Source organism: Triticum aestivum, chromosome 4A, assembly GCF_018294505.1.
Source record: "Triticum aestivum cultivar Chinese Spring chromosome 4A, IWGSC CS RefSeq v2.1, whole genome shotgun sequence".
In the NCBI taxonomy this organism is placed as follows: Eukaryota; Viridiplantae; Streptophyta; class Magnoliopsida; order Poales; family Poaceae; genus Triticum; species Triticum aestivum.
Window position 1 is genome coordinate 202,336,613 of NC_057803.1, and position 15,638 is coordinate 202,352,250.

Consider the following 15,638-nt stretch of genomic DNA (forward strand, 5'->3'; position numbering starts at 1 on the left):
GATGGATTTAAAATACCTCATTCTTAATAATATGTGAATCATGAAACATGAACTCAAATTATCAAGAATGACATAATACCACCTCCAAAGATACGGTAGAAAGAAATTGCACTCCGGATTGCAAGATGAAGAATGCTTGAGCTCCCTAGAAATGAATCTCGATGAAAACTTTGAGAAGGAATTAAATCCTTGATGAAACACCATGTCGAGCCTCCATGAAGAACTCTGGTAACAAAGGAATGAAAAGAAAGAGAAATTGAAAACACAAGGTGAATCCTTACAATGATTTAGATGGATCTCCATGATAATTAGATCTTGGAACTCCGGGAAAGAAAAGATGAAACAAATGAAACTGAGAATTTGATAAGCCTCTGGAATAAGGAATTAATCTCTTGGATGAAACAAGAATAAGAATTACATTATGCTTATCCCTCATCAATTAAATTGATGACAATCAACGGATTGCAAACAACTTATTCCCATTGGAAGGATTTAGAGAGATATGGCGCAACCTTGAGAAAGTCTTCAACGATCCACTGGTAGAATTTGAAAAGCATGAATGCATAGATATGATACAAGAAGGAAGAAAACTCTTGAACGAACCACCGTAAGAATTGAAAAAGAACGATTAAAACATGAAGAAACACGGGGAAGAATTACCAAATGAACGAAGATGTTTGAGAGAATTTAGATCCATGAGAACAAAGAGATTATGAGCTGATTAGAGAGCATAGTTGAATGACGCACCGGTAAGATTTAGAGTAAGAGAGCTGAAAGTTAGAATTAATAAATCTTAGATGATGGGCTCCGGATAATCAAAATGAACAGAATCTTGAATTGCTCCAGATGGGTGAAAAAAACCTCACAACGGAAAACAATTATGAGAGGATGACAGAGAATGGGGCAAGATTAAAGAGAAACTCTTCTTCGATCTTCAAGTGTTGAGAATGAAGACGAGAAACACCACCATGATAATTGATGAGACACTCTGGAATGACGAATGGAAAGGTTGAGCCAACGGTGAAAAGGATTTAACCGATCTTGGAGAAAGGCATTTGACTGACAATAAATCATTCTTACGTCAAACTTTGAAATGAATTGAGAATAACTCCGGGAAATCGAAAGAGTCAGGTAAGATCCTGGGAAAAGACATGTGGGTTAGGGCCCACTCAAGAGAAACACCGTTGAAATGATTTAAAAGATAGATTGCGCCGGTTGAATTAAATGGGTAGAATGAGATAACAACCTTGAAAGAGCTGGAACGAAAACATAGTGGAAACACGAATCTTCGAGATATCTTGAGCACTCCGGAACAAATGAATATCAAGCGGGGAATGATTATGAGGTGCACCGGCATAAGAAAAGCATTTGAAATATGGAAAAGAATATGATCAACACTGAAATCTTGACTTGAATCCACCGGAGAAGAAAAGAATGAAGAATGATGAACGAGTAGAGCATCTTTAAGAGAACCACCATGTAGGAACGTGAAGGAAAAGAATGAGAGACTTCCATCGATAAAATGGATAGTTGGAAAAGAAATATGGGTCCTCGAAGAAAAAGGGTGGGTGGGTGGGAAAACAAAGACAACTTGGAATGGATGAAGCAAACACCGTTGAGAAGAACTAATATTTGATGTTGCGAATGTTGAAGTGATCGGATCCACTAGAAGAGAAACACACCGGTGAAAAGGATTGACATGACAATCTCGATTATCATGAGGATTGGTATTCACATCGGAGTATGAGAACACCGTTTAGAGAAGGTATGGAATCAACATTTGACTTCGAAGCAACTCGAAAACCACAACTCAAAACAAAACAAAGGATTGGCTTGCAGAATAAGCCGGAACAAACATATGATAGAGATTTCGTCCGAAGTTTTCATGGTGGGGCCTACACGGGCTCGATCGTACAGCACCATCATGTACAAGGCAGTGCACATGACATACGAAGCGTCCCCGAGTCAGCATAGCCAAGGACTCTTTAAGACACAACGAGACCACTGTAAAACCAACCGTGGATAGGCGGACCACTAGACGTCGAACCCCAATTTCATATCATACATCTATCAAAAAGATATCCTAAGAGCTACTTGAATTCCCACTTATAAACTCCCGAAATTTTCCGGTTATGCAATCAGGTGTTGGGGATACAGGGGAAGCATAATATCTCACCCAAAGCTAGCAAATCCTACATCCAGTTGTATCCATCCTTCAACACATAACCAAGAAACCTTCGGAAATCGTCTACCTCAACCTTCGAAAAGCATCCGTTATACGAGTTATGGCAATACTCCCGAACTCCTGCCCCAATACTGGGTGGCGTTGACGTTTTCTCACCAACAACTGCATAAAAGAGATTTTCGATGTCGGCAAAACTAAACTCAGGTATTCCAGAACTGCAACGATAAAATTGTGACGACAACACCTCGGAGCTCAACTCCCCGGGACACTGCCACAACCCCTAAATGACAGGAGGCACCAAGAACAATGTTCTCGTCACAAAACCATCAGAATGATTCCAAGATACCCGCGTGATCCTAAAAAAAATTTAGTGAAATTTGAGAAGAGAAGAGTCAAAACTCTACGTCAGGATGCCTCACCAGAGCGACGAAGGGACTGAGGAGTAAAAAGAAGTCCTATCCCTCCGATATATATAATCCTAAATGCCTCAAAACATTTCTAGACTCAATAACGCCAGCGATTTGATCAAGCAGGGGGCTCCTAAGGTCGGGGAAGGCCCTGATTACCAACTTGAAACGCCCTCGATGCGGCTATATCTCCCATGTGTCGAAGCATGACTTAGAGGCACAACCGCATTGAAACCAATGTCGCAAGTGAGGTAATCTTCATACAACCCATGTAATACATAAGGGAAAGAGATACATAGTTGGCTTACAATCGCCACTTCACACTATACATGAATAAATCATTACATCATCCAAATACAATCAAGGCCCGACTACGGAGCCAAAATAAAAGAAGACTACCCCAAATGCTACACAGATCCCCGATCGTCCCGACTGGGCTCCACTACTGATCAACTAGAATGAAACAACATAAAGGACAAGATCTTCAACGAGCTCCTCCTTGAGCTTAGTTGCGTCACCTGCTCGGTAACATCGGCACCTGCAAACTGGTTTTGGAAGTATCTGTGAGTCACGGGGACTCAGCAATCCCACATCCTCGCGATCAAGACTATTTAAGCTTATAGGAAGGGTAAAAAGTATGAGGTGGAGCTGCAGCAAGCGACTAGCATATATGGTGGCTAACCTGTTCGCAAAAGAGAGGGAGAAGAGAAAGCAAAGCACGATCGAGAAACTATGATCAAGAAGTGATCCTAGAACAACCTACGTCAAGCATAACTCCAACACCGTGTTCACTTCCCGGACCCCTCCGAGAAGAGACCATCACGGTAACGCACGCGGTTGATGTATTTTAATTAAGGTCAACTTCAGGTTTTCTACAACCAGACGTTAACAAATTCCCATCTGCCCATAACCGCGGGCACGGCTTTCGAAAGTTCAAATCCCCGCAGGGGTGTCCCAACTTAGCCCATCACAAGCTCTCACGGTCAATGAAGGATATTCCTTCTAGCGGGAAGACCCGATCAGACTCGTAATCCCGGTTACAAGACATTTCGACAATGGTAAAACAAGTCCAGCAAAGCCGCCTTATGCACCGACATCCTGATGGGAGCTGCACATATCTCGTTCTCAGGGCAACACCGGATAGGTCAAGCTACGAGTAAAACCAGCCCTCAAGTTTCCCCGAGGTGGCCCCGCAGGCTGCCCATTTCGGACCAACACTTAGACAAGCACTGGCCCGGGGGGGTTAAAATAAAGATGACCCTTTGGCTGGCCTAACCCAAGGGAAAAAGGCTAGGTGGCAAATGGTAAAACCAAGGTTGGGCCTTGCTGGAGGAGTTTTTATTCAAAGCGAACTATCAAGGGGTTCCCATCATAACCCAACCGCGTAAGGAACGCAAAATTCGGGAACATAACACCGATATGACGGAAACTAGGGCGGCAAGAGTGGAACAAAACACCAGGCATAAGGCCGAGCCTTCCACCCTTTACCAAGTATATAGATGCATTAATTAAATAAGAGATATTGTGATATCCCAACAAAATATCCATGTTGCAACAAGGAACAAACTCCAATCTTCACCTACAACTAACAACGCTATAAGAGGGGCTGAGCAAAGCGGTAACATAGCCAAACAATGGTTTGCTAGGACAAGGTGGGTTAGAGGCTTGGTTCAACAATATGGGAGGCATGATAAGAAAGTGGTAGGTATCGCAGCATAGGCATAGCAAAAGAGCGAGCAACTAGGAAGCAAAGATAGAAGTGATTTCGAGGGTATGGTCATCTTGCCTGAAATCCCGCAAGGAAGAAGAACGAGTCCATGACGAAGACAAACAGACGTAGTCGAACGGGTCCTCACAATCACGATGTTACCGGAACCAACCCGAAGAAGCAACACCAGAAATAAGCACACAACATAGTAAACAACCAACACGTGAACATGGTATGATATGCGGGATGCGGTATGCGATGCATATGCATGATTTGGAAAGGAAAGATTGAACCTTGCCTCAACTTGGAAATCCAAGAGTGCCACTGGAAAGGTGAGGTGATTTTGGTTGAATTCGATATAAAGATCACCGGAATCGGATGCACGGTTTGGAAATGACAAGCAAAACAAATATGGCACCGGTCTGCGATAATCAGCAAGTAGCCATCTAAATACAATAAGTTAAATATGCTGCAACACTCAAACATGGAAAAAAATACATGGCAGGGTTCCACTCAAGAAGCTTAACAAAAGATGAACATTGAGCTATGACTAAATCACTCACTAACAGGTTCAAACAAGCATGGCAAAAGTGCAAATGATAACAGGTTTCAGACTTAGTGAAATTAACACAAGTCTGGAATTTATCATCAGGAAGCACACTTTAGAGCATGAAAACTACATGCTACAGGAACTTAACATGGCAAATCAAGGCATGGCATGAAGCTACTCAAAGCACTTAACAAAAGTCCCTTAGTGACCTTGAGCCAAAAGGGATCAGAGAATACACTTGCAAGCATGTGAACATAGCAAAAACATAAACAGATCTCAGACTTAGTGAAAAACTGGAGCATGCAAATCAGTTAACGAGTAGGCATGTTTACGAGCTCGATGCACTCATTACAAAGCATGGCATGACAAACTAATCATACACCCATCAAGAAGACATGTCATGGAAGCTAAACATGGCAAGAACAACAACATAGCATGCACGGATCAATAGCAACATCCTCGGCAAAATCGCTAACAAGTCAACAATCTGCCAGGATTCACGATATAGCAAAAGTAGAGCTCGATTGACTGAAGCTAGGGTGCTCCATAAATGCAAACAAAGACATGGATGGATAGATCACCACAATATTAACAAAACATCCTTACTGATCATCCTCAAAAAAGGCACGGATCACTAGGAAACAACATGAACATATGGCATAACGACAAAATTAGGACAAGGACTTGGTGAAATTCTAAGTCCCTGAAATCAGCATTACCGATTACGCTACTTTGCAAGCTTGTGCTAGTCACCACAAATATCACAAAAATACATGGCAAGCACCTCTGTAAAGATGGCATGGCATATAACAAAACACATGTGGAGCTCAGGGTCATAGCATGCACACATTAAACATGGCAAAAATGACAAAGTGTCATTTGCTGAAACAGATCTGACAAATTCATCACATAGCCCTCTTCCAATAGAATTTCAGGCATCAAGATGAGCTCAAATGAAAATGATGCAATGAGATGAAATGATGTACTCGTCGAGGCAAACATTTTGATATGCTACACACCCAAAACGGAGCTACGGATGCGGAGTTATGACATGATGAACAGGGCTAGAAAAAGTTACAGAGAAAGACTTAGAGAAAAATATACCCCTCCAAAATGGATGTAGGGTTCCTCACACGGAAACCAAGGCACGCCGGAGACTTGCCGGAGTTGTTGAAGACGACGGCCGGAGAGGATGCCGACGGGTCGGGGCGGCGAGATCCGGCGCGGCATGGCGCCGTGCGACCGGAGCAGCGACTTCGGCGAGCGGGCATGGTGGAGCGGCGATGAGGCGGTGGCGCACGGCGTGCAAGGCGGCGGCACGCGGCACGCTGCGGTGGTGGAGACCGGCGTGAGTGGGCGAGCTCGCCGGCGGGAAGACTTGGCTGCGGGGGTAGCGATGAAGCACAGGCCCGGCGCGACGGCGGGGTAGGCACGGGCGGCGCTCGGGCGCGGGCCAGGGAGGGCCCGACCCGGGCCTCGGCGGGCCGCGGCGGATGCGGGAGAGAGGAGGCGCGGTGACCTGACAGCTGGCGGTCTCCGATTCGCCCTGGGCGGCGGCGCGGTGACGAGGCGCTCTCCGATAAGCCGGAGTGAGGTGGCCGGGCGAGCGGACATGTCCCGCCGGCGCGGGATGAAATGTCCGGCGGCGGCGGGGGGGAAGGTTAGGGTAGGGTTTCGTCCGCGAATTTCGGGAGAGGAGCAGATATTTATAGGTAGAGGGAGCTAGGAGAGTCCAAATGAGGTGTAGTTTTCGGCCACGCGATCGTGATCGAACGACCGAGATGATGGAGGAGGTTTAGGTGGGTTTTTGGGCTACTTTGGAAGGGTGTTGGGCTGCAACACTCACGAGGCCTTTTCGGTCCCTCGGTTAACCTTTGAGTATCAAACAAAGTCCAAATGGCATGAAACTTGATAGGCGGTCTACCGGTAGCGGACCAAGGCCGCATGGCAAGTCTCGGTCCAATCAGAAAACGTTTAACACCCGCAAATGAAAAAGAGGTAGAAAGGGACACCGGGTGACATAGGAGCGCCGGATTGCAAAACGGACAACGGGGAAAATGCTCGGATGCATGAGACAAGCATGTATGCAAATGAAATGCGCATGACGACACGATATGAGATGCATGACACACAAGCAATGACAAGCCAACAATAGCAAATAAGCAGAGGACACCTGGCACAGCGGTCTCGGGGCGTTACACCGTCATTGATGATCACGAACTAGTTTGGCATCTTCCTCTAAATTTATTTTGTGTTGACACATAGTGGGACTAATGCCCTTCAGATCATCAAGAGTATATCCAATAGCAGGATGGTGCTTCTTTAGAGTTTTCAATAATCTCTCTTCTTCATGGTCTGAAAGGTTAGCACTAATAATAACACGATATATCTTTTTCTCATCAAGATAAGCATATTTAAGAGTATCAGGTAACGGTTTAACCTCAAACACGGGATCACCCTTGGGTGGAGGAGGATCCCCTAGGATTTCAACAGGCAAATTGTGTTTCAGGATGGGTTCCTGTTTAAAGAATACTTCATCTATTTCCCTTCTTTCATTCATAAACATATCATTTTCATGGTCTAGCAAATATTGTTCTAAAGGATCACTAGGAGGTACGGCAATAGAAGCAACACCAATAATTTCATCTTTACTACACAATTCCTCTTCACGGTGTTGTCTATGAAATTTAGAGAAATTAAATTCATGAGACATATCACCTAAACAAATAGTAACAACATCCTTTTTGCAGTCTATCTTAGCATTAACAGTGTTCAAGAAGGGTCTACCAAATATAATGGGACAAAAGCTATCTTGTGGGGAACCAAGAACAAGAAAATCAGAAGGATATTTAGTTTTCCCACACAAGACTTCAACATCTCTAACAATTCCAATTGGTGAAATAGTATCTCTATTGGCAAGTTTAATTGTGACATCTATATCTTCTATCTCAGCAGGTGCAATATCATGCATAATTTCTTTGTATAAGTCATGAGGTATAGGACTAGCACTCGCACCCATATCACATAAGCCATGATAACAATGATCTCCTATTTTAACAGAAATAACAGGCATGCCTACCAAAGATCTAGGTTTATCTTTAGCACAAGGTTTAGCAATTCTAGCAGTCTCATCACGGAAATGAATAACATGCCCATCAATATTATCAGACAAGAGATCTTTCACAATAGCAATATTAGGTTCAACTTTAATTTGCTCAGCAGGTGTATAAGTTCTAATATTGCTTTTACGAACCACAGTTGAAGCTTTAGCATGATCCTTTATCCTAACAGGAAAAGGTGGTTTCTCAACATAAGCAGTAGGACGAATAGGATCATTATAAGTGATAGTATTTTCTTTAACTTTAATAGGTGCAGCTACTTTTACTTCTATGGGAGGATGATATTTAAACCACTTCTCCCTAGGGAGATCAACATGAGTATCAAAATATTCACAGAAAGAAGCTACTATCTCAGAGTCAAGTCCATATTTAGTGCTAAATTTACGGAAAACATCGGTATCCATAAAAGATTTAACACAATCAAACTTAGGTGTCATAGCTGACTCCTTACCTTCGTCGAGGTCCCAATCTTCAGAGTTGCGTTTAATTCTTTCCAATAAATCCCATTCGAATTCGATAGTCTTTGTCATAAAAGAGCCAGCACAAGAAGTATCGAGCATGGTGCGATTGTTATCAGAAAGCCGAGCATATAAATTTTGAATGATCATTTCTCTTGAGAGCTCATGATTGGGTCATGAATATAACATTGATTTAAGCATCCCCCAAGCTTGAGCAATGCTTTATCCTTCGCGAGGACAATATATATATATATATATATATATATATATATATAATTGCGATCACGATGAACAAGATGCATAGGATAAAACTTCTGATGAAATTCCAATTTCAATCGTTTGTAGTTCCATGACCCCGTATCATCACATAGCCTGTACCATGTCAATGCATCTTCCTTCAAAGATAAAGGGAAGACCTTCTTCTTAATAACATCTCCGGGTACACCTGCAAGCTTAAATAATCCACAAACTTCATCCACATATATTAGGTGCTCATCGGGATGTAATGTTCCATCTCCTGCAAAAGGATTAGCTAGCAGTTTTTCTAACATACCCGAAGGAATTTCAAAGCAGACATTTTCATTTTCTGTAGGTGCAGTAGGTTGAGGAGCAACTCTTTGCTCTACTGGTCGGGGTGAAGATACCCCGAACAAGCCCCTCAGAGGATTACTTTCCATAGTAACAAGTGCGAGTAAATTTCAGCACACTATATAAATTTTTCCTTACCAAATTCCACCTACCAAAGGCTCTTCACTCCCCGGCAACGGTGCCAGAAAAGAGTCTTGATGACCCACAAGTATAGGGGAACTATCGTAGTCCTTTCGATAAGTAAGAGTGTCGAACCCAATGAGGAGCAGAAGGAAATGATAAGCGGTTTTCAGCAAGGTATTCTCTGAAAGCAGTGAAATAATAGGTAACAGATAGTTTTGTGATAGGATAATTTGTAACGAGTAACAAGTAACAAAAGTAAATAAAGTGCAGCAAGGTGGCCCAATCCTTTTTGTAGCAAAGGACAATCCTGGACAAACTCTTATATGATGTAAAGTGCTCCCGAGGACACATGGGAATATTGTCAAGCTAGGTTTCATCACGTTCATATGATTCGCGTTCGATACTTTGATAATTTGGTATGTGGGTGGACCGGTGCTTGGTTACTATACTTACTTGGACAAGCATCCCACTTATGATTAACCTCTAGTGCAAGCATCCACAACTACAACAAAAGTATTAAGGTAAACCTAACCATAGCATGAAACATATGGATCCAAATCAGCCCCTTACGAAGCAACGCATAAACTAGGGTTTAAGCATCTGTCACTCTACCAACCCATCATCTACTTATTATGTATGAATGCCTTCCTCTAGGCCCAAATAATGGTGAAGTGTCATGTATTCGACGTTCACATAAAACCACTAGAGGAGATACAACATACATCTCATCAAAATATCGAACGAGTACCAAATTCACATGACTACTAATAGCAAGACTTCTCCCATGTCCTCAGGAACAAACGTAACTACTCACAAAGCATATTCCTGTTCATAATCAGAGGGGTATTAATATGCATATAGGATCTAAACATATGATCTTTCACCAAATAAACCAACTAGCATCAACTACAAGGAGTAATTAACACTACTAGCAACCCACAGGTACCAATTCCGGACTTGGAGACAAGAATTGGATACGAGAGATGAACTAGGGTTTTGAAAGGAGATGGTGCTGGTGAAGATGTTGATGGAGATTGCCCTCTCCCGATGAGAGGAGCGTTGGTGATGACGATGGCGATGATTTCCCCCTCCCGAAGGGATGTTTCCCCGGCAGAACAGCTCCGCCAGAGCCCTAGATTGGTTCCGCCAATGTTCCGCCTCGTGGCAGTAGAGTCTCGTCCGAAAAGATGACTTATGATTTTTTCTCATCGAAAGACTCCATATAGCATAAGATGGCCATCGGAGGGCCACCAGGGGGCCCATGAGGTAGGGGGCGCGCCTAGGGGTGTAGGGCGCGCCCCCCACCCTTGTGGGCAGGGTGTGGCCCCCTGGTGAACTTCTTGCTCTCAATATATTTTATATATTCTGAAAACGCCTTCCGTGAAGTTTCAGGACTTTTGGAGCTGTGCAGAATAGGTCTCTAATATTTGCTCCTTTTCCAGCCCAGAATCCCAGCTGCCGGCATTCTCCCTCTTTATGTAAATCTGATGTCTACTACACAACCTTCTTCTTGTAGACGTTGTAGGGCCTCCAAGTGCAGAGGTTTGTAGGACAGTAGCAAATTTCCCTCAAGTGGATCACCTAAGGTTTATCAATCCGTAGGAGGCGTAGGATGAAGATGGTCTCTCTCAAGCAACCCTGCAACCAAATAACAAAGAGTCTCTTGTATCCCCAACACACCCAATACAATGGTAAATTGTATATGTGCACTAGTTCGGCGAAGAGATGGTGATACAAGTGGTATATGGATAGTAGATAAAGGTATTTGTAATCTGAAATAATAAAAACAGCAAGGTAACTAATGGTAAAAGTGAGCGTAAACGGTATTGCAATGCTAGGAAACAAGGCCTAGGGTTCATACTTTCACTAGTGTAACTCCTCTCAACAATAATAACATAATTGGATCAGAAAACTATCCCTCAAAATGCAACAAAGAGTCACTCCAAAGTCACTAATAGCGGAGAACGAACGAAGAGATTATGGTAGGGTACGAAACCACCTCAAAGTTATTCTTTCCAATCAATCCGTTGGGCTATTCCTATAAGTGTGACAAACAGCCCTAGAGTTCGTACTAGAATAACACCTTAAGATACAAATCAACCAAAACCCTAATGTCACCTAGATACTCCAATGTCACCTCAAGTATCCGTGGGCATGATTATACAATATGCATCACACAATCTTAGATTCATCTATTCAACCAACACAAAGGACCTCAAAGAGTGCCCCAAAGTTCTACCGGAGAATCACGACGAAAACGTGTGCCAACCCCTATGCATAGGTTCATGGGTGGAACCCGCAAATTGATCACCAAAACATACATCTAGTGAATCACGTGATATCCCATTGTCACCGCAGATATCCACGACAAGACATACATCAAGTGTTCTCAAATCTTTAAAGACTCAATCCGATAAGATTACTTCAAAGGGGAAACTCAATTCATTACAAGAGAGTAGAGGGGGGAAGAAACATCATAGGATCCAAATATAATAGCAAAGCTCGCGATACATCAAGATCGTATCATCTCAAGAACACGAGAGAGAGAGAGATCAAACACATAGCTACTGGTACATACCCTCAGCCCCGAGGGAGAACTACTCCCTCCTCGTCATGGAGAGCACCAGGATGATGAAGATGGCCACCGGAGAGGGATTGCCCCCTCCGGCAGGGTGCCAGAACGGGTCTAGATTGGCTTTTGGTGGCTACGGAGGCTTCTGGCGGCGGAACTCCAGATCTATTCTCTCTTCTGGAAGTTTTAGGGTACGTGGAGTTATATAGGCGGAAGAAGTACGTCAGGGGAGCCACGAGGGCCCCACAAGGCAGGGGCGCGCCCTAGAGGGGGCGCCCCCCACCCTCGTGAGCACCTCCCGTATCTCCTGGCGTGGAGTCCAAGTCTATCCGGTGGCTTTCCTTCCAAAAATAACTTCTCCAGTTGATTTCGTTCCGTTTCGACTCCGTTTGATATTCCTTTTCTTCGAAACACTGAAATAGGCATAAAACAACAAATCTGGGCTGGGCCTCCGGTTAATAGGTTAGTCCCAAAAATAATATAAAAATGGAAAATAAAGCCCAATATTGCGTAAAACAGTAGATAATATAGCATGGAGCAATCAAAAATTATAGATACGTTGGAGATGTATCAAGCATCCCCAAGCTTAATTCCTGCTCGTCCTTGAGTAGGTAAATGATAAAAACAGAATTTTTGATGCGGAGTGCAACTTGGCATAATTTCAATGTAATTCTTCTTAATTGTGGCATGAATATTCAGATCAATAAGATTCAAGACAAAAGTTTAATATTGACATAAAAACAATAATACTTCGAGCATACTAACTAAGAAATTATGTCTTCTCAAAATATCATGGCCAAAGGAAGTTATCCCTACAAAATCATATAGTCTGGCTATGCTCCATCTTCACCACACAAAATATTTAAATCATGCACAACCCCGATGACAAGCCAAGCAATTGTTTCATACTTTTGATGTTCTCAAACTTTTTCAATCTTCACGCAATACATGAGCGTGAGACATGGATATAGCACTATAGGTGGAATAGAATGGTGGTTGTGGAGAAGACAAAAAGGGAAAAGATAGTCTCACATCAACTAGGCATATCAACGGGCTATGGAGATGCCCATCAATAGATATCAATGTGAGTGAGTAGGGATTGCCATGCAACGGATGCACTAGAGTTATAAGTATATTAAAGCTCAACAAAAGAAACTAGAGGGTGTGCATCCAAGTTGCTTGCTCACGAAGACCTAGGGCATTTTGAGGAAGCCCATCATTGGAATATACAAGCCAAGTTCTATAATGAAAGATTCCCACTAGTATATGAAAGTGATAACATGAGAGACTCTCTACTATGAAGATCATGGTGCTACTTTGAAGCACAAGTGTGGTAAAAGTATAGTAGCATTGCCCCTTTTATTTATTTATTTATTTATTTTGTCCTTTCTTTTTTTTATTTGGCCTTTTTTGGGGACAACGCTCTATTGAATGATGATCATCACACTTCTATTTATTTACAACTCAATGATACAACTCGATACTAGAACAAAGTATGACTCTATATGAATGCCTCCGGCGGTGTACCAGGATATGCAATGAATCAAGAGTGACAAGTATGAAAGAATTATGAACAGTGGCTTTGCCACAAATACTATGTCAACTACATGATCATGCTAAGCAATATGACAATGATGAATGTGTCATGATGAACGTAATGATGGAAAGTTGCATGGCAATATATCTCGGAATGGCTATGGAAATGTCATAATAGGTAGGTATGGTGGCTGTTTTGAGGAAGGTAAATGGTGGGCTTATGGTACCGGCGAAAGGTGCGCGGTACTAGAGAGGCTAACAAGGGTGGAAGGGTGAGAGTGCGTATAATCCATGGACTCAACATTAGTCATAAAGAACTCATATACTTATTGCAAAAATCTACAAGTTATCAAAGAAAAGTATTACGTGCATGCTCCTAGGGGGATAGATTGGTAGGAAAAGACCATCGCTCGTCCCTGACCGCCACTCATAAGGAAGACAATCAATAAATAAATCATGCTCCGACTTCATCACATAACGGTTCACAATACGTGCATGCTACGGGAATCACAAACTTCAACACAAGTATTTCTCAAATTCATAACCACTCAACTAGCATGACTCTAATATCACCATCCTCATATCTCAAAACAATTATCAAGCATCAAACTTCTCATAGTATTCAACACACTCGTAAGAAAGTTTTATTATTAATCTTGTATACCTAGCATATTAGGATTTTAAGCAAATTACCATGATATTTAAGACTCTCAAAATAATATAAGTGAAGCATGAGAGTTCATCTATTTCTTCAAAATAAAACTACCACCATGCTTTAAAATATATAAGTGAAGTACTAGAGCAAACAACAAACTACTCCGAAGGATATAAGTGAAGATCAATGAGTAGTCGAATAATTATGCAACTATGTGAAGACTCTCTAACATTTAATAATTTCAGATCTTGGTACTTTATTCAAACAGCAAGCAAAGCAAAATAAAATGACATTCTAAGAATGGCAAACATCATGTGAAGAACAAAAACTTAGGATCAACCAATACTAACCGATAATTGTTGAAGAAGAAAGGTGGGATGCCAACCGGGGCATCCCCAAGCTTAGATGCTTGAGACTTCTTGAAATATTATCTTGGGATGCCTTGGGCATCCCCAAGCTTGAGCTTTTGTGTCTCCTTAATTCCTCTCATATCAAGGTCTCCCTAAATCTCAAAAGCTTCATCCACACAAAACTCAACAAGGACTCGTGAGATAAGTTAGTATAAACCATTGCAAAAACCTTATCATACTCTACTGTAGCAAATCACTAAAATTATTATTAAACATTGCATACTAAATGCCTCTGCATATTTAATAGTCCTATCCTCAAATAGAATCATTAAAGAAGCAAACATATGCAAACATAACAGCAATCTGCCTAAACAGGATAGTCTGTAAAGAATGCTGCAACATCCATACTTACCTAGCTCCAAAAATTATGAAAGAAAATTCCCACTGTAGTAAATTTATCAGAGCTTAATATTCAAAAGGTGTCGGTGTACTAGAATAGGGGTACCCTAGTACCCCGAACTTGTGCACGGGCAGTTGCAGCACCCCGCGGCAAGGCTTGCCGGGCGAACACCAAGATCCTCCGAGGTTCCCTTGGAGCCATTCAAGAACAAAGTATTTAAGCTCAGGAGACAAGGCCCCGGCAAGAGGAGCTTGCCGGGAAGGCCAACCAAGGCACTCCAAGGAACTTGCCGCGACGCGCCACGCGCTCCGGCAAGGCAACAAGGCCCCGGCAAGAGGAGTTTGCCGGGAAGACCAACCAAGGTACCTCGAGGCTCGGAGAGCGACAAGCTTCTGGACCCGACAAGATAACAACAGCGGCAAGGCGCTTGCCGCGGCAGGCGGCCACTCTGTGCCCGTGCTCCAGCGCATCCACCAACGTGTCGCTCTGGGGGCCTCTCCAGGCGCGCGTGGCGGGAGGCTGTGCAGCCAGCGGTGCGCAGTGGCATGCGAAGCTGACAAGATCGCCATCGTGGCGAACGGTGGCGCCCCTAACGGTCCTTTTCTGCACTGTTTGGGCGACTCAGACGGGCCTTTAATGCCCTTGTCCCCTGCCGTCAGGGTTAGGTAGGGTGCACTGTACAAGCAACTGTACCAACCACCTCACTTTTTATGTTTATACCCTCCTCTGTGTTGCCACCTGTCGGTGACCCCTTTAGCGTATAAAAGGAGGCCCATGCGCAACGTAGAGTGGGTTCGGACAGTTCGCTTCGATTCATTTGTATCCCAGAAAACACCACACTCTCTCTCGAGAGCAAGAACACAAGATAATACAACCAGACAAGCAGCAGTAGGAGTGTTATCTCTCCGGAGAGCTCCGAAGCTGGGTAAACTGCTCGTGTGCTTCGCCTCGATCTGCTCTTCGTGCGATCTCCGCCCCCCGCCGAAC